The following is an 18,697-nucleotide window of genomic DNA, read 5'->3' as shown; positions in this document are numbered from 1 at the left end:
CTTGAAAGTTCTTCAAATATGTAAATAACACATCAAACATTCCATTTTAGAACAATTTGGTGCAATGGCGACGACATATTTTAAATATGGCACCCTTAAATCCCAAAATTCGGTATTATTTATTTCTTTTCTTTATATTCAAACGGAAATAACTCGTAAACTGCCACAGATAGGCGAAATCACCTCGAAACAAATGTTGTGGGTGCGTGTAAGGGCTTTCCAATGAGGTATATGTCATTTATGTATCTTTAAAACTAACGGAGCTAGACTAGTTTATGTTACGGTATGTGTATACCTTATAGCTTTTAATATAGGGCTAGTAAAATTAGGCGAAACCTGCATTTGTAAGTTCGTGAGTTTTGTGTGAAGGATCTTTACGGGTTGAGGGAATGTCTTCACTAGAAGGTACCTAATCATGTGGTACCAGGTGGCAAGCCGAAAACCGTGGCAGGGGACCGGGAGGGGGAAAACAATATGGCCGCCGGTGAAATTCGTCTCTCTGGTTTTAGAGTGCTATAACTTCTACAAATTATATATTAAAATTTTCGTGATTGTGCAAATATGTAAATAATACATTATAATTTTTATTTTAGAACAATTTGGTGCCATAGCGACTCTATATTCTAAATATGGCGCGCTTCAGTATAAAAATTAGATTATTATTATTATTTATCCATTTCTTTATATTCAAAGATAAACAACTTGTAAACCGCCACAGGTAGCCGGAATCGGCTTGTAGGCCAGATCGGTTTCTTTAAAATGAGAGATTGATGTCGTATCTTTAAAACTAACACAAAATGACTAGTTAATGTAATGGTAGGTGTCAGAATTTGTGGGTTTTAATAGCGAAAGCACAACACGAACATAAAGTGTAAAGAAGTACAACATAATTAACCTTGGCTTTACGTACTTATATCTAATATCTTTAATATGATGCTCTGTGATACAATTAGTTTAGAAATATATCCTTGAGTTACACAGTTTTGGATGTAAAAGAGTTACACCTACAGAAAATATATTTTCTTCTGAGAATTTTTTATGTAACTAATAAGTATATACTATTGTTTATAATATAGATTAATTCACTTCATTTAAATCAACCTTGGGGTTTGATTTACTTCATTTATCTATTATTTAGAGAACCCACTTTCTATCTGACCCAATTGGTCACTATAAAAAAAACACTCAGTTCGTTAGTGGGTTTTTACTACTTGGTTTCTCACCTTAGCATTCTTTACACTGTATTTCTAAGGTTTCTCCCCTAAGATGTCACACCTATGATTTCTCACCTGAGCATTCCTTACACAATATTTTAAAGATTTCTACCCTATGATGTAACACTGAGGTTTTTACACCTGAGCATTCCTTACATCATATTTTTAAGGTTTCTCCCCTACGATGTCACATTTATGGGTTCTCACCTGAGCATTCCTTACACTATACTTTTAAGGTTTCTCTCTTATGATGTCACACCGATAGTTTTTCACCTGAGCATTCCTTATATACTATTTCTAAGGTTTCTACCTTACGATGTAACACGTATGGTTTCTCACTAGTCATCGAGAGTCTCATCACTATCATCTTCTGAATCTTCCCATCGTAAGTTATAGTTTACACACTGATCTTTATCTCCTCCACAAAGACACAGTTCCGTACACCGCCTGGTCCGAGATAGACATTGCATGCCAAAGAAGATTTATTTATTGTGCAACCGCAGCGAATCAACTGCAATACAGTCTCTGGAGCGCAAGGTAGTGTGCACATCACAGGAACAATATTATTTTCGTCACTGGTTTCTTCTTCCCATCCACAATCTAGTGGGCTTGGCAGATTTGGATGTGATTTTCCGGCGCTTTTCCACACTAGTACTTGGACGTTCACCCTTTTAATGAAAGGTGTAAGAGCCGCCGCTCTGGTTGGAGGAAGACCTGAGCCTTGAATATCCCTTTTCGTGAATAGCCACCATCGTAGTTTCCCAATATCTTGAATTTTAGTGTTCGGCACATTAACATTGCAAATGAACTTCTCAATTAGCCTTTCATCATCATCATCATTGAACTTACTAGAACCGAGGTTTCCAAGAGATGCAAGCATGTCAACTCCAGCGTTGTAAAATGCTTTCCAAAACATCTTCTTTGACTTCCTTGAAAATGCTCCAGTAATATCACACCCTGAAATAGCATGGAATCCAAGTAAGGCTTCTACTCTAGAAGATCCAAGAGAGGTACGGATAGTATGAATATCTATCTTTCTCCTATTAACTCCAACTCCGGTGACAAACTTCGTATTGGCAGGTAAGTGTCTAGACCACCACACACAAAGAACAAGTATATCAGTATCTTGGGATATGATGTGGATGGTCTGTGCCCCTTGAGACACTGCATAAAGACTCTGAAGTATTATTTTTGTATCTGCTTCTTCATTAGTACCTTTAACTCATTGATGTCCTTCAATTCTGAAGATTTTGCTTCTGTCCTTCAGCCGGCAACTAAGCGTTTTCCGTTCTCAATGTTATGTGAGCATCCACAGCCCTCCTCACATATTTGTCAGCAATAATTTTAGAAAGTACGTTCTCATCGTAAAGTTCATTCAAAAATGTCTCAAGTCCAGTTCCATCCACAAAAGAACCAATACTTCGTAGCATAGACATTAGTATATGAAGCTTGCCGGGTCGTAAGATCCATTTCTTCAATTCTTCTTTCTTCGCCATCGATAGATTCAAAGTAGGTCTGTACAAACCAACATCAAGTGTAACAATTGTCTTTGAATTTGAACCCATAACTGACGTTGAAACATCTTCAAGTCTTTTCATAAACGTAAGCTGAGTTGAAGCATTGCTCGGACTGCTATCAATCAAAGGTAGTCGACAAACTCTCGGTTTGGGCATGGTCTTGTTAAGAATCGAATTGTAAGCCGACCATGTCGGCACCACAGGAGATTCAGAGTTTGTTGTAGTTCTTCCAGAAGATTTCTTATACTGTTCTTCTGAATCTTCAAAATCATTATCAGCATGCGATCGGAGAAATTGCAAACTTGGCATCATCCAGACTATATAATCTCGTTCGCATCTTTAAATTAACTGAGAACTTTCTTCTGGAGACTTTGCTGAACTTACCAGAGAGGGATTTGACGGTCTTAATGATCCTGAGATGACGGGGACGCAAGGTAGCATTTTAGACATTGATTCGGGTATCTTCTCGAATGATCTAGTCGTAGGTTTTCCTGACAAACTGATTTGAGAAGATACATCTTCCTCCTGTTTCTCTTGATAAATAACCATAACAGTACCATGTAGAGTCCCTTCACCATATGACAAGTATTCTTGGAAGTCAATATTATCTGCCGCGCAATACACAAACCTTCCTGGAAAGGGTTTTGATGGTATATAATGTCCACCTGAGGAATCCATACTCTTGACAATTTCATTTGCTATTTGAGTCTCGATACGAAGAATTTTGTTATATTCGATAGACACACCTGCGTGATGTAAAAACTGTACAATAAATTTACTTCATGTAGCTGAGCGCATAGTGTGCCCAACTGCCATTTGTAATGGCAGATCATGAGTGTGGCGTACACTGGCTTTAGAGCTTTCTTTTGCATATGCTGCTTGACGAGGAGACAATATTTCGTACATAAACGTCTGTGATAGTCTTTGACTTCTTTCATTGATTGCAAAATCTGCGTTTTCACATCCGATTTTATTCTCTCCTTTGCAACACCATTTGAAAAAATGAGAGATCTCCTCTGGAATAGACTTCTTTACATCACTTTCACCCACAGTCCCAGTAAACGACCACTTTTCACTTTGGAAAGCATATTTTCTCAAAATATCTGCTGCTTTAAAAAGAATCTTCATATTTCTTCCAACATCATCAGAGTCCTGCTCAGCGTTAGCTATCGTTTGTAATCTTTAAAGAAATTCTTTGAGGCTCGTTCTTCCTCTTCGGGTGGGGAAAAAAAACAACACCAACATTTTCCAATTCTTCCTCTATCAAGGCTTTCAACTGTTTTCTAATCAGAAGTTTATCGTCACTCAAATTATTGCTTTTAGCAATGGAATTATAAAGTTTCTCTACCTCACCCATTGACGTAACACGACTTTCATGAAGGAATTTGTTTAGTGAGTAAATACATTTTGTTTTGGTAGCATCTTCACTCACAGAGCTAAGACTAGAATCCTTCTTGCCTTCGCTTTTCCGCAACACGTTAACAACATGAGTATTCCAGCAAGACTTGTGATAGGATATATCCTGTGCATGAGCATCTCCAGGATCAATGCAGTTACTTAATCGTATTTTGAACACTTTATTCTTTGACAAACTTACTGCTTCTTTCAAACGACTACCGGATCGATCGTAGACGATGACATGCAGCGGGTTTCTCCGTTTTCCTTCTTCGTCACAGAAGAAACATTTTGTTTTCTCATAAGTTGGTATTTGTGATCTTGTAATATATGAGTTTGAAGCCTCCGAGTCTTCATGATGTGTAATGGGGATTTCCTGTTGCTCTTTTTCAAACGATCTTCTAGTTCTTTCCATCATCTTCTTGTGTGTGCAGTTCTTATAGCAATCAGCATGCCATGATGCATTTTCGTTTCTTAGATCTTCACTTGTTACTTCACTCAAACGTCTATTGAGTTCAATGTATTCTTTGTCCATCCATTCTGCTCTCAATTTTATACATTGTAGCGCTTTTTCACAATTGGAGGGTTTCACAAGTGGTTTCTTTGTTTCCTCTTGACAAAAAATACCATGGAATAGTTTGTACTTAATATTATTTTCTTCGGCGAAGGAGGTAGATGCACTTGCAGATGACTTTTGATATTTTTCTCATGTTTTTCCACTTTCTATTTTATTCTACTATACTGTTTATGCCTGCAACAAAGAAAAAATAGTTCAATGCCAAAGAAGTAATGAAAATAAAAACTATTACAAAACTTCACAGAGAGAGAGAGAGAGCGGTGGCCATATTGTTTCCCCCCTCCCGGTCCCCTGCCACGGTTTTCGGCTTGCCACCTGGTACCACATGATTAGGTACCTTCTAGTGAAGGCATTCCCTCAACTCGTAAAGATCCTTCACACAAAACTCACGAACTTACAAATGCAGGTTTCGCCTAATTTTACTAGCCCTATATTAAAAGTTATAAGGTATACACATACCGTAACATAAACTAGTCTAGCTCCGTTAGTTTTAAAGGTACATAAATGACATATACCTCATTGGAAAGCCCTTACACGGACCCACAACATTTGTTTCGAGGTGATTTCGCCTATCTGTGGCAGTTTACGAGTTATTTCCGTTTGAATATAAAGAAAAGAAATAAATAATACCGAATTTTGGGATTTAAGGGCGCCATATTTAAAATATGGCGTCGCCACTGCACCAAATTGTTCTAAAATAGAATGTTTGATGTGTTATTTACATATTTGAAGAACTTTCAAGGTTTTAATATAAAAAATGTAGAAGTTATAGCACTTTAAAGCCAGAGAGACAACTGTCACTGGCGGCCATTTTGTTTCCCCCCTTCCCGGTCTTCTGCCACGGTTTTCGGCTTGCCACCTGGTACCACATGACTAGGTACCTCCTAATAAAGATATTCCACCTACCCGCAACATCCCTTCATTCAAAATCCCACGGACTTACAAATGCGCCTGGACTAGATGGAATTAAAGCACACTTTTAAATGGGATTATAATTTCGTTTCCGTTTTGTTTATAACATTACTGTATTAGAACGATACACTCATAGCCATTTGCTATTTTTTTATGTGATATACGTAGCAGACAGTTTTCCTTACATGTCTCTAGAAAATATTTTTTGATTTCGTTTGTGTTACAATGCAGTTTGACCGGTTCATAAATGAAAAGTAAGAAACGTTTAAGAGAAATACAGAACTGTTGCATTGTTATTATTATGATTATGATTATGATTATTATTATTATTATTATTATTATTATTATTATTATTATTATTATTATTATTATTATTATTATTATTATTATTGATATTTTTGAAACATTAGAATTACATGCTTACGAGAATTCGTGTTGGGCCCCCTCCGAAAAGAAAAGCTGGATACGTGCCTGCACTGAATGATAGACGTATGAGTCATGGTATAGACGGGCGTGCTAGGCGATCGAGTCCGGAGCATCGAAAACAGACCACAACTTGCAGTTCTTCTTGCCAATTGATGCTGCTTTTTACCTGCTATGATATGTCGGATAATAATGTGGAATAAACGAAGGTCGAGACCATGGCGTATTGGTGTTTCATGCACCTAAACCTGTAAAATATTTGTGCCGAAAACATCTTTCACTCACTAGCTAAATTTGTGGGTATGATCGCACATCTTCCCTTATAAAGTATAGTCTTATAAAGAATATATATAGCATGCTAAAAACCTAAAGACCAAATTCAATAATTTTCTATAGTTTTCTTTTTTAACAACGGGAAACTTGTTTAATTCATTACGATTAATCACGTTTGATACTAAGATATCTGTTTCTGTCTATATATATTTTTCATACTTTATTGGAGACAATTTTTTTTCAAGAAAAGAGGATGATAAAAGAAGCTATACAACAGCATACACTAATTCTAAATAAATACGTCATCAGAAAAAACAAAAAGTTATTTCATTATTATATTGTTTCGGTTCTTATTAACATAAAAATTATACACTTTCTACAATGTTTTTTAAAGAAAAAATTGGATGGGATCGCATGGGATTCGATCTGGTGTCAAAACAATATAAGAATTACTAGTCCGCCACTCTACCCACTTGACCACACAGACTACCTTTTGTTGCCTGTCTTTTTCTTAACAAATAAATGCTCATGGCTATAGAGCATGTCACTTCCAAACTTAAGACAACAGTTTTTCTCTTTGTTTCCATACTTCCGTATAACATCTTGCTTACAGAAGCTAATTTATATTTGGTAGACAATTTACACCCTAGATTTAAGCCAATAAATGCAATATATTAGTCCACTTTCCAGTTCCTTGATTCAACTAAAGTTATTCCCTCTGCAATCGTGCTGTGCTACTGCAAAAAATCCCTCGAAAACATTATTGCCAGTATACACAAAACCGAACATAATTTTGTTTTTTGCTTATATTTTTATTATTTTATTATATTTTTTGGAAATATCTCCTTAGATGGATTGCTTTCTATTATCTCCACATACTAATAACTGAATCTTACCCATAAACATAAGGAAAATGGAATAATTGCGAAAAATCGTGAGTTACAGTATACCGCAATATTTTTTGCGCATGGGAGTACAAGTATGTTCAAAGTCTTTCATAAAGCTATTTGTTGCATAATTCTCCGATAGTTGTAACCTCAGTTCGATATGGAATGTCGAAATCAGGTTCCTGCATGTCGAATTTAGGATCATCGAAGTAACTACTCAGTTCAGAAAATTTAAGTTGTGTTCTTTTGCCCGTCTGATAATTTCTGCATAATAATAAAACAATATTTGAAGCTGAGAAGAGATTACTACTACTAATAATACCGACTTAATGTTTTACATGGATATAATTGAAGGTGTCGAATTCAAGTACCGCCACTGTCGAAACCAGGTGAAGTGTGTCAAATTCGGGTTCCATTGGCGAGTTCCAGTTTCATAAAACATTTTAACATTAGCATTTGAGCCTTGAAGTGATTTTTAGTATTAGTAGAGACTGTACATTTCAAGGAAAAAAATGATCCAACACCGACCAATATTATGGCCACAATAGGCAATTGATTTTGAAAAAGGTCCTTAACCTGTCGAAATCCGGCGCGTTTACCTTATCTGCACAAAAATAAATAAATCACTTTTTTAAGTATTATTTTCATATTATTTTAATTTAATGTGTTATAAAAATGTAAAAATAAAAAATAAAAAAATAATTTCCTCAGGCCGGGTTTGAACTCACGTCAAAAGAGGTTTTTGTTACTGGCATATACCGCTAGCCCATTTTGTTTCTTTTTTAAAGTCAACTGACTCACCGAACGTGGTTCAGTAACTTACTTGAACTATTTACTACTAATTTTACTTGCTTTACTCATTTTTAACTTGCTTTTTCCAATTACCTAGAGCGACAGGGACACAAACACAGAAATATCGAGGACAGTTAAAATCACAAAGGCTCTCCCACCGGGAATCGAACCCGGGACCCCATACACCAAAGGTGCACGTGCTAGCCACTAGACCAGCAGGGAGGGCTATTTTAATGCAACGTGGCAAAAAGTGGATAACGTCAACCAATCAGAACTGTGTTTCTCGTTTCTACTTCCGGGAGCATTACTCTCCCGAGCTAGTCCTATTACAGTATAGTTAATGTATTTTTTAATATTATTTTGATAATTGGAAGATTGTATGTATTATCGATTGTCTTCTTCTAAAGATGGCACACGACTTGAACTCCTAACAGTGACAAACATACTACTTCTATCAATAATATAATAATAATAATAATAATAATAATAATAATAATAATAATAATAATAATAATAATAATAATAATAATAATAATAATATACCAGAGAAGAATATGCTATCTCCTCTTTCCCCTTTGCGATAACTATAGATTGAATATGAGATGAAATTTCCGAAACTCGTTCAAATAAATGAGATAACTATATTTTGTACCAGGCTCAAACCTTTACAGAACGAACGGCTCACGGGCTGAGCCAGATGTTTAAACCTCCATCGCTTCGCCCCTTATTAACCAACCTAGAGAGAGGATTTAGGTGTCTATCTCTTCTGGAAGGTTGAAACTTTCCAATGATGTACATTTCGTCCACATTGAGGATCCAGCTGAGGAAGACTAGGGGAAAAGTTGGATGTTTTTAGTCCCCCTCTCCCTCAGCATTTGGGAAGGGAAACTCTCTCCCCAAGGGAGTACAAACACAAAAAGTGGTATTAATAAAAATAAATAAACATCCTAACTAATGATACTCTGTGTATGTTCATTCTTGCTCAGGACAAATAACAGTGTTTTCAACTTTTAGAAAATGTTTTTTTTTTCAATTTTTTCCTTTTCTTCTACTTATTTTACTGGTTGGGCACGGGGGGCACAAAAATACCTCGTTGAAATCTGTGGCCCATAAGCTTTCCGAGATATGACTTATGTTTCTGTGACAATGAGGGGTGTTGCTAGGGCTGCCAACGTCAGGGTAGTCCAAAATATGTCGAAAAATAGGTACAGGGTGATTCTCGTAGGAAACAAGTTTGGATTTTTTCTCAATTGGTATTCAACTTCTTGCCTAGATTTTTTTTACATGATTGTACCCAATGTCGTACGTGAAAATATTTTTTCCAACGTATGGCAAATAACAGTGTTGCTATAGGCCCACAAAATTCGCAAAAAAGTATTTTTTCCAAATTTTTGTATTTCTTCTTCTTCTTCTTTTACGGGTTGGGCACGGGAGGCACAAAAGTTACTTCATTGGAATATGTGTTCCATAATCTTTCCAACTAGGTATGATTCATATTTCTCTGCCAATTAGAGGCGTCAGGGTAGACCAGAATTACCCTGCGTACAGGTAACAATGTTGCCAACTGCTCACAAATTCCCCAAAACAAAAAATATCATTTTTTACAATAAAACCTTCTTCTTCTTCTTTGAGTTTGGCACAGAGCGGACAAGAGTATACTCGTTGGTATCTGTGTTCCATATTCTTACAACGAGGTTAGTTTATGTCCCTGTGACAATTAGAAGGGGTACTACGGCTGCCAACGTAAAGGTCTACGATTTTCTTGAAATTCCTATCCGTCCTGTAAAGGAAGCCTACAAACCGGGCTCTTTGTATCCAATGTTCAAAAGCTTGCCCTTTTTTTTCTGCTGCGATAACCGTAACTTACGAAAATTTCACCCCGTTTCTTACCCTTTGGGGAGTGAATTGCTAAAAGGTTCGGATACAACTGTTCAGTATATCTTGATTTTTCCTACTCCCCAAAGCCCTGTTAAAGCTTTTACTTCAATACTATACCATTCGTATGGCATGATACATTTGTTAATGAGCAAACAAGCAACTTTGCTGTATGCTTTATCCATATCGTTGAATTTAAAACATCCGCGAAAGCAAATCGTTCTCGATATCGAACACAGACAAAATTCTGCATGATATTGCAGTAAAAGCTCTTTATTTGCGGGGAAGCTCCTTGTTCCATAAATATGCCGCGAATACAGAAACCGTGAATACGGAATGATAATTTATATGGGATTATAGGGGATACGTTCCTAGGTGACAAAATAATAATAAAAAAACATACATATATAAAAAATCCATTTACTGTAATTGAAGTTTTTGACCATATTGATTAATTATTATCTTCAGGCTTAGGCAATGGTTTGAAGAATTTTGTAATTTTTTCTTGCTTGGCAGCTTTTAAAAGCTCCTTCAATTCAGACTGATATTCAGCAGTGGCATTAGCAATTTGCCTCTTAACAATAAGACTTCGTTCCATAGACGGATCAATTTTCATAAAGAAATCACAAAGCTCATTTGTCATTCTTAAACCTTCACTAAGGTTTTTGAAATTAAATGTCACGTTTCCAGTGCTTGTTGAAGCCTCTTCTTCAATGAGCTGTGAATTTAACATTTCCTCCAAGTCGGTTTCAGTCAAATCTTCATCTTGCAATTCAAGCAATTCCTGAATGTCACTTGATTCTATCTGTTCGAACCCATCTCGTTCTATTCCATTCGCAATTTCGGCTATGTTTACAGTCAAAGTTTGAATGTGCACACATTCTTCATTTTCCGCAGTTAGAGCAGACCACAGTTTTTTCCAGCATGACTTCAATGTGTGTGGCTTCAGTTCTTCCAATGATTCTTTTATGTTTACGATGCATTTTGCTATGTCAAATTTCTTCCAGCATTCCATACCATTCATATCAGGATTACATTCCATATTATTCAATACGATTTTGAAGGTTCGTCTAGTGTAAGAGAGCTTAAAGGCCTGGATTATTCCTTGGTCCATAGGTTGAAGTAAAGTCGTCGTGTTGGGAGGTAAAAATGTCACTTTTATATTTGGATGCATAGTTTCAAGTTCGCGAGGATGACCTGGTGCATTGTCCAAAACTAGAACTGCTTTAAAGTATATATATATATATATATATATATATATATATATATATATATATATATATATATATATATATATATATATATATATATATCGGGTGTTGCAAAATAAGTGTTACAACTCTTGGGAGGTGAATCCTGTCACTGAGACAAGAAAAAAAGTTCTCTTGAACTTTCGCCTATCGGACATAGTTTCAGATCTACAAGGTGCCGAAAGCGTGGGAAAATGACTTTCGGACGCCAATAGTTCGGAAACTATCCAACGTAAAGAGGGCGGGTAAAAAATTCACTGAAGAAGTCATACCTGCTGTATTGAATTTTGCATGTTTCACAATCCTACCATGCACGCGCAAGGGATTCCCCAAAGGAACGTAGGGAGTCCCGAATAATCTGCTAAATGAAAGTTGGTCTAAATGGATATGAATTGATGGAGTTTCTACCAGGTAACAATAATTCGTTTGTATTAAGTCGATATCTGGAACACATACAAAATGGCGGACAATTTAATATCTGTTGTGTGTGGTTGCATAATCGCCAGGTACGGATGCTGGCCAACAGTGAAGTTCTGAATGTTAAGTGTAGCGAATTTGTACTCAGATGCTCTAGAAAGAAATCTGGAGTGTCGGTAGAGCACAACAGATGGAGCAGGGGATTCACATGTGTGGAAACAAGTAACGAAAAATGCCCAGAAATGCACTCATACTCAGTAAACGTGAGTTCAAAGCGTCGGAAATGTAAAGATTAGCGTCAAGAACATGGAAGTCAATTCACCAATAATATTCCCTCAAACGGACGCAATATGATGTGCACGGTTGTATACCAATAAGGATGCAACTGAGGCCAAGTTGAAATTTTGCAAGGGGACTCACTAAGAAACTGGGTAAACTAAATGAATGTCTCTAGTGGGATCACATGATCGATATTGAAATGCGGACAATTTGTGTGTTGATATCGATATGTAGCTAGTGGAGGAATGTCAACATGTGTCACTACTGCTGGGACACCGTCCCACGTGGGAAAAATAGGAAAATAACTACTCGGGTCTTGAATTTGAGCCCGTGGGCTCCCAGTAGGATTGGAAACTGCGACCACGCGAGTGAAAGCGAGCACTCTAGCCCTGAGGCTCGAGGAAGCCTCACTTTCTCTGTATACATTTCTTTGAGGAGTACCCACTTTGTTCGGCAAGCGCTCTTGTACAGCCTCCCGACATGTTTGTGTGTTACATTTTGTTACTCCTACTGCACAGTTGTAAACAATCAGAGCTTTAAAACGTTTCTTCCTATTTCTCATGTCGTTTTATTTTCCATATGTATGGTGTTCCAGCTGTAGTGTTAGATGTACCAAATTAGTTCCTTTTCGTCTTTGTCTTGGCATGTGTACTGTGTGTAAGATACATATTTCGGGAGGTATTTTGATATCGAGTACGTCATATGTCCCAGAAGACGTGGGACATGATACAAGTTTGTTATCTTCACGCTCTATCACAATATGAGCCATGGATTAAGAGATTTCTTTTCATATGTGTCGACTGTGGGACTATGTCCCAAAATAAGTGGGACATTGATACAATCTTGTTCTAGTTACGTTCTACCAAAAAGTGCACCAGATGTAATAGCAGAATGTACAACGTTATTTTCCTAGTTTTCGCATGTGAGACGGTGTCCCAGCACTAGTGGGACATGTTGACATTTGTCCATTAGCTACATGTCGATATCAACACACACATTGGCCACATTTCAATATCGATCATGTGATCCCACTAGAGAATTCATTAGTTTAACCAGTTTCTTAGTGAGTCCCTTTACACAATTTCAACTTGGCCTAAGTTGTTGAATCCTTATTGGTATGCAATCGTGCACATCATATTGCATCGGGTTGATGGAATATTATTGGTGAATTGGCAATGGCTTTCATGTCCTTGACGCTAATCCTTACAATTCTGACGCTTTGAACTCACGTTTACTGAGTATGAGTGTATTTTCGGCATTTTTCGTTACTTGTTTCCACACATGTGAATCACCCTGCTCCATCTGTTGTGCTCTACCGACACTCCAGATGTCTTTCTAAAGCATCTGTGTTCAAATTCGCTATACTAATTACTCAGAACTTCACTGTTGCCCATCATCCGTACCTGGCTATTATGCAACCACACACAACGTACATTAAATTGTCCACCATTTTGTATTTGTTCCAGATATCGACTTAATACAAACGAATTATTGTTACCTGGTAGAAACTCCATCAATTCATATCCATTTAGACCGATTTTCATTTAGCAGATTATTCGGGACTCCCTACGTTCCTTTGGGAAATCCCTTGCGCGTGCATGGTAGGATTGTGAAACATGCAAAATTCAATACAGCAGGTATGACTTCTTCAGTGAATTTTTTACCCGCCCTCTTTCCGTTGGATAGTTTCCGAACTATTGGCGTCCGAAAGTCATTTTCCCACGCTTTCGGCACCTTGTAGATCTGAAACTATGTCCGATAGCCGAAAGTTCAAGAGAACTTTCTTTCTTGTCTCAGTGGCAGGATTCACCTCCCAAGAGTTGTAACACTTATTTTGCAACACCCGATATATATATATATATATATATATATATATATATATATATATATATATATATATATATATATATATATATATATATATCTTATATATATATATATATATCTTATATATAAAAGAGAACGCACAAATCCTTTGTTCCCTCATCACGCTAATACGGCTGAACCAATTTCTTTCATTTTTGGGGGGTTATTAGGATTTGGACCCTAGATGGTTTTTATCATATCACTTTAATTTTTAATTACCAGTGTCTTGAGATAATTGACCATTCAAGTGTCCATAACGTACAAATCCTTTGTTAGTTCATCATAGGTAAAAATAAACGTATTTATATGCAACCCGCATGACCGTGTCACTCGGCGGGTTAACATAAATGACAGGCGATATAATGTTAACATTTACTGCAATCTACTATGGTTTTTATCATATCACTTGAAAGCGAAAAAGTAAAAATTATCTAAGTAACAAAGTTTATTGCGTTCCGGGGTGACCGCAGCGAAGCGGGGCGGGTTAACATAAATGACAGGCGATATAATGTTAACATTTACTGCAATCTTCTATGGTTTTTATCATATCACTTGAAAGCGAAAAAGTAAAAATTATCTAAGTAACAAAGTTTATTGCGTTCCGGGGTGACCGCAGCGAAGCGGGGTGAACGCTGCTAGTATATATATATTTTAAATAAGTTTCAACTTCAGAAACAAAACAATTCCGGAACCATTCACAAAAAATAGCGCGTGTAACCCACACTTTCTCATTAGCACGCCAAAACACTGGCAGGTCGTTCTTGTTTTGATTTTTTAAAGCCTGAGGATTTAACGATCTGTAAAACATCAGTGGTTTAATGACATAATCTCCAGATGCATTAGAACATAGCAGCAGTGTAACTCTATCCTTTGCTGAATTAAGGCTGAGCAGATTTTTCGCTTTTAGAAATGAATGTTTTGTTTGGCATTCTCTTCCAAAACAGTGCAGTTTCGTCTGCATTAAATTTTTGCTCAGGTTTGTATCCTCCATCAGCTACTAAGTTTGCAAATTCTTCTGGATATCGTTCTGCTGCAGCAGTGTCTGCAGATGCAGCTTCTCCAACGATTTTAATGTTATGCAATGATTGTCTCACCTTAAATTTATTGAACCAACCTGCCGATGCTTGAAATCCTTCATCTGTACATTCACCACTACAACTACCATCAGGTTCTTTAAAATGAGCGTAAAGACGCTTTGCCCTCTCCCGGATCATTGGACCAGTCAGGGGCACCCTTTTATGGTTGCGGTCTTCGATCCATAATGACAACGCCACTTCCATTTTTTATATTGCTGGATCACGAACAATTTTCGCTGACAGTGAAGTTGAAGCTACAGACGACCTTATTTTATCTTCGGATTTTTTTTTTTTTTTTAATCGATCGTACAGTTGATTCGTTGACATTGAATAAGCATGATATGGATGCAAACGACTCTCCAAGGCGTAAACAATCAAGCATTTCTATTTTCACTTTAAGAGTCTTCATCCCGGCGAAATTAAAATACCGCTAATTTTACAGTAATGATGTGATATCTTCAAATAGATAAAAGATAATCGAAATGTGGAACAAGAGCGCCCTAGACAATATCATTTTACATGCGAAACCGTTATCACGACTCACTTATCTGCTTTCGATTTCGAGCCATTTTGTAAAAATCGGCATTTATTTTCGCGTTTCTAAACAGCTGAAAACATAAAGCCACTAGGTGACTTGTGATAACGGTACCTCACACAAAATAATATTGTCTAGGGCGCTCTTGTTCCATATTTAAATTATCTTTTATCTATTTGAAGATATCACATAATTACTGTAAAATTAGCGGTATTTTAATTTCGCCGGGATGAAGACTCTTAAGCGGTAACACGGTCGAAACTCGTTTCTCATTTTTTTTTTTCTTTTTAGTTGACATTACTGTATAAATTAGGAAGACAGCGGTAGAGACGTGTTACTCTATCACAATTTTTGTAACGAATGGAAAGACGAAACAATAAAACACGCAAAGCGGCTCTTACCAAAGGACGGAACGTCTAATAATGTGGCGGCATTTAAAAATATATTTTATTCATTGAGTAATAAGGTTGCTTTCATTCTGCTTGTTTACATTCTCAAAAACACCGATCGCGGCGAAGGCGGCCTATGTCAAAGTCCGTACCAATACAGCGGCGATATCATTTAACAACATACTTTAGGCAAAGTTGTAATCAGGGCCGGATTTCCCAATAGGCCCGGTAGGCCCGGGCCTATGGGCGCAAGCTCCCAGGGGGCGCAAGGCCGAGAGAAAAAAATAAAAAAATATTTAGAAATAAAAAATAAATAGCCATAACTTAACATACTTTTTGAATTGCTTTTTAAAAATCAGGCAAATAAAGCATTCTGATTTTGAAGTTCATTGGAACAAATAATTGTTGGTAAAGTTAAAGATAAAATTGCATCGTGGAGTGGTGTTTAAGCAATTAACATAAAGGCCTGATATAATTTTTTAATAAAGGTTTTTAGGAAAGTAACTTTAACCAGACTAGGGGGCGGAAAAAATTATTGGGCCTAGGGGCGCCAAAATGCTAAATCCGGCCCTGGTTGTAATGAGGTCTATTTTACATTTTATTTGTCCACTTGACCGCGTTTACAAAGGATATTGGGTTGGATACCTATTGGAATCCTTTTTATTATTATGTATGTACGTAGTGATTAGATCCGCGAATAAATAAATCTTTAGCCGCGAATATAGGAATTGGGTCACATTTTTTTAATCCGCGAATAGTGAAAACGCGAATGAAGGAAATGCGAATAAGGAGCTAATAATGTATTGTGATACGGAGGGTGAGTTATTTCTTACCAGCATTCGTTAAAATTGTGAAGGGTAATGCAACGCAAAATATGTAAAAATTAATCAAAACTGCTATGTCGAGTATCGTAAATTAAACGCAGATTTTGCGTTGCGTTGAACTAAGCCGTTATGGAATGGAGCCCAGCTGGGCCAACGCAGTCCAACTTTGTATTCAACGATCTCACTTGGTACAATTTATCGCTTTCCTAGTGATGACTGATAAAAGCGTGGTGATTTGGTTCAACTCGAGCTAGATTCATACGGAAGGACCTACACAAGAGTATCGTGCTTAAGTTATTTCTTTATTTTAAAAATTAATAAACTCCGAATATTACACGTGGAACATCAAGAAATCATGAAAAAATTGTTAAAATGTCGATAAAGCAGTTGCTCCTAAAATAAGGGAATTAAGAGACTATTGTGTATCAGCCTTGGCTAAAAATTGCGGAGCATAACGCAACGCAAGTCGTGCAGAAATAATTTATACCCAATATGCCTATCATTGCAAACTAAATGACAGATTTAGCATTTTGTTAATCCAAAGCATTACCGAGTGGGTCTAAGTTAATTATTTTTTTATTTACACATATTTCTTGCCATTACCACCATCTACGACCTTCAGCTAATGGTGTCCTTGGGCGAGTACATCACCCTAGAAGGAAGCGGCCTTGGACCTGTATGTTAGATACTATCCAGATTTTTACCTGAAAATCTGTTACATCTTTCCGACCAAATGTCCCACAGGGAATCGAACCTGAAACCGCTCTCAGGTGCCCAAGTCGAAATCTTCGCATTAGCATTTCTTGAAATATTAATGACCTTTCTGTAAAGTTTCATTTTGCAAGCATATGGAAGAAGTGAATCCTAAATTGATGACAAAATGTTATCCACAAAATGATTTATTTATAAAAAAGTTAATCTACTCAGCTTCTTTCCTTGCGGGTTACGGATGTTATTTGTTCGAGGCAACTCTGACATCTTATTTAGTGCGGATTTTGTTATTTGTTTGTTGGTATCACTGTACTGTTCGATACACCGGCTGTAGTTAGTTAATTTTCTTTGCATGTTTTAAAAGAAAAATAGAGTAGAAGATAAGATACATATAAAACACACTGTAGTGTAAATCATGATTTGATTAGGATAAGTTACGAAACGATTAAAATTGGTTGTGGTGATTGAGATGGTACATTAACATTAACATTTCATTTCTCGTAAAGAAGATAATTTGTTTTTTGAAGGTAACAAAATGTTTTTCTTACTTGAAAAAGTTTTTACATTTTGCGTTGCGCTTTATTTACATTTTTTAATGTTTGAAATGTGTATTTTCAGTTACGACGTCCGTTTTATTTTTATTGTAAACGTGCACAATGAAACTGCTACCGAAGGTGTACAAGTGCTGCTACCTTAAACGTTAAAATTATATACGGTAATTAATCTGTTTCGATAGGTTACTTTGTGTGTGGTGGCAGGTGCAGGTGAAGCATCTTAGTGGTGATATTTGGAACATACTGTTGAAATTAATTCACAGTCATATGCAGTCACTATACCGTAAAGTAGTACAATACAAATGGCATTACTTGAGCAGACGGTTCTACCAAAATTTGACATTTCTTCAGGTTAGGTTAGAGCTCTGTAGTTCCTTTAGCACAGCATACACTAAAGGAAGAGCTATATTACTACTTGGAGATTGATTTCAAGAGGGCTCAGTATAATTACAATGTAGTCGTACGGCATAAAAACTTCAGTGCATAAAACACGAACCATCTTGTGCTAACTGGCCGCTAAAAAGCACGAATGCCGTCTAACCGGATCAGAGCAGGGGTGCCCGAGCGGTAGCGAGGCGCTTCAGCGACGGGCGCCATACACATAAACGAGGTTAGTGGAAGAGCACACTTACAGTACTTTCACTGCCACTGAAAATTAATTTCAATATGCTGTGCACTGACAACACAATAATTACTTATATTCATACTCTCGTTCCTTCACGAAAATTATTTCACATTGTATTTTACCTATAAATGTTTTATTTGAAAGAAGGGGCCGCGGTAGCTCAGTGGTAGAGCGTTTATCTCTGGTGCATGGGGTCCCGGGTTCAAACCCTCCTCCCGCCAAGTGAACTTTGTGGTGGACAAACACCGTGTGTGCGTGTTTCCTCGGGTTCTCCCGTTTCCTGCCACTTTCTTCATTCCACCATTT

The 18,697-nt window shown here is 36.9% G+C and overlaps 1 protein-coding gene across 1 annotated transcript in view; it reads left to right on the top strand.

The window, feature by feature from the left end:
* Positions 1 to 17,491: 17,491 nt before the first annotated feature.
* LOC145671025 (uncharacterized) overlaps positions 17,492 to 18,697 on the top strand; it is a 45,056-nt gene continuing 43,850 nt past the window's right edge. The window contains exon 1 of the mRNA XM_081739682.1: positions 17,492 to 17,739. The gene's annotated coding sequence lies outside the window, so the exon portion shown is untranslated. The remainder of the gene's footprint in view (positions 17,740 to 18,697) is intronic.

This window comes from Thermobia domestica, chromosome 15 (genome assembly GCF_964235325.1).
Source record: "Thermobia domestica chromosome 15, izTheDome1.hap1.1, whole genome shotgun sequence".
Taxonomy (NCBI): Eukaryota; Metazoa; Arthropoda; class Insecta; order Zygentoma; family Lepismatidae; genus Thermobia; species Thermobia domestica.
The sequence above is the reverse complement of the archived record's forward strand: the minus strand, read 5'-3'. Positions and strand labels throughout refer to the sequence as shown.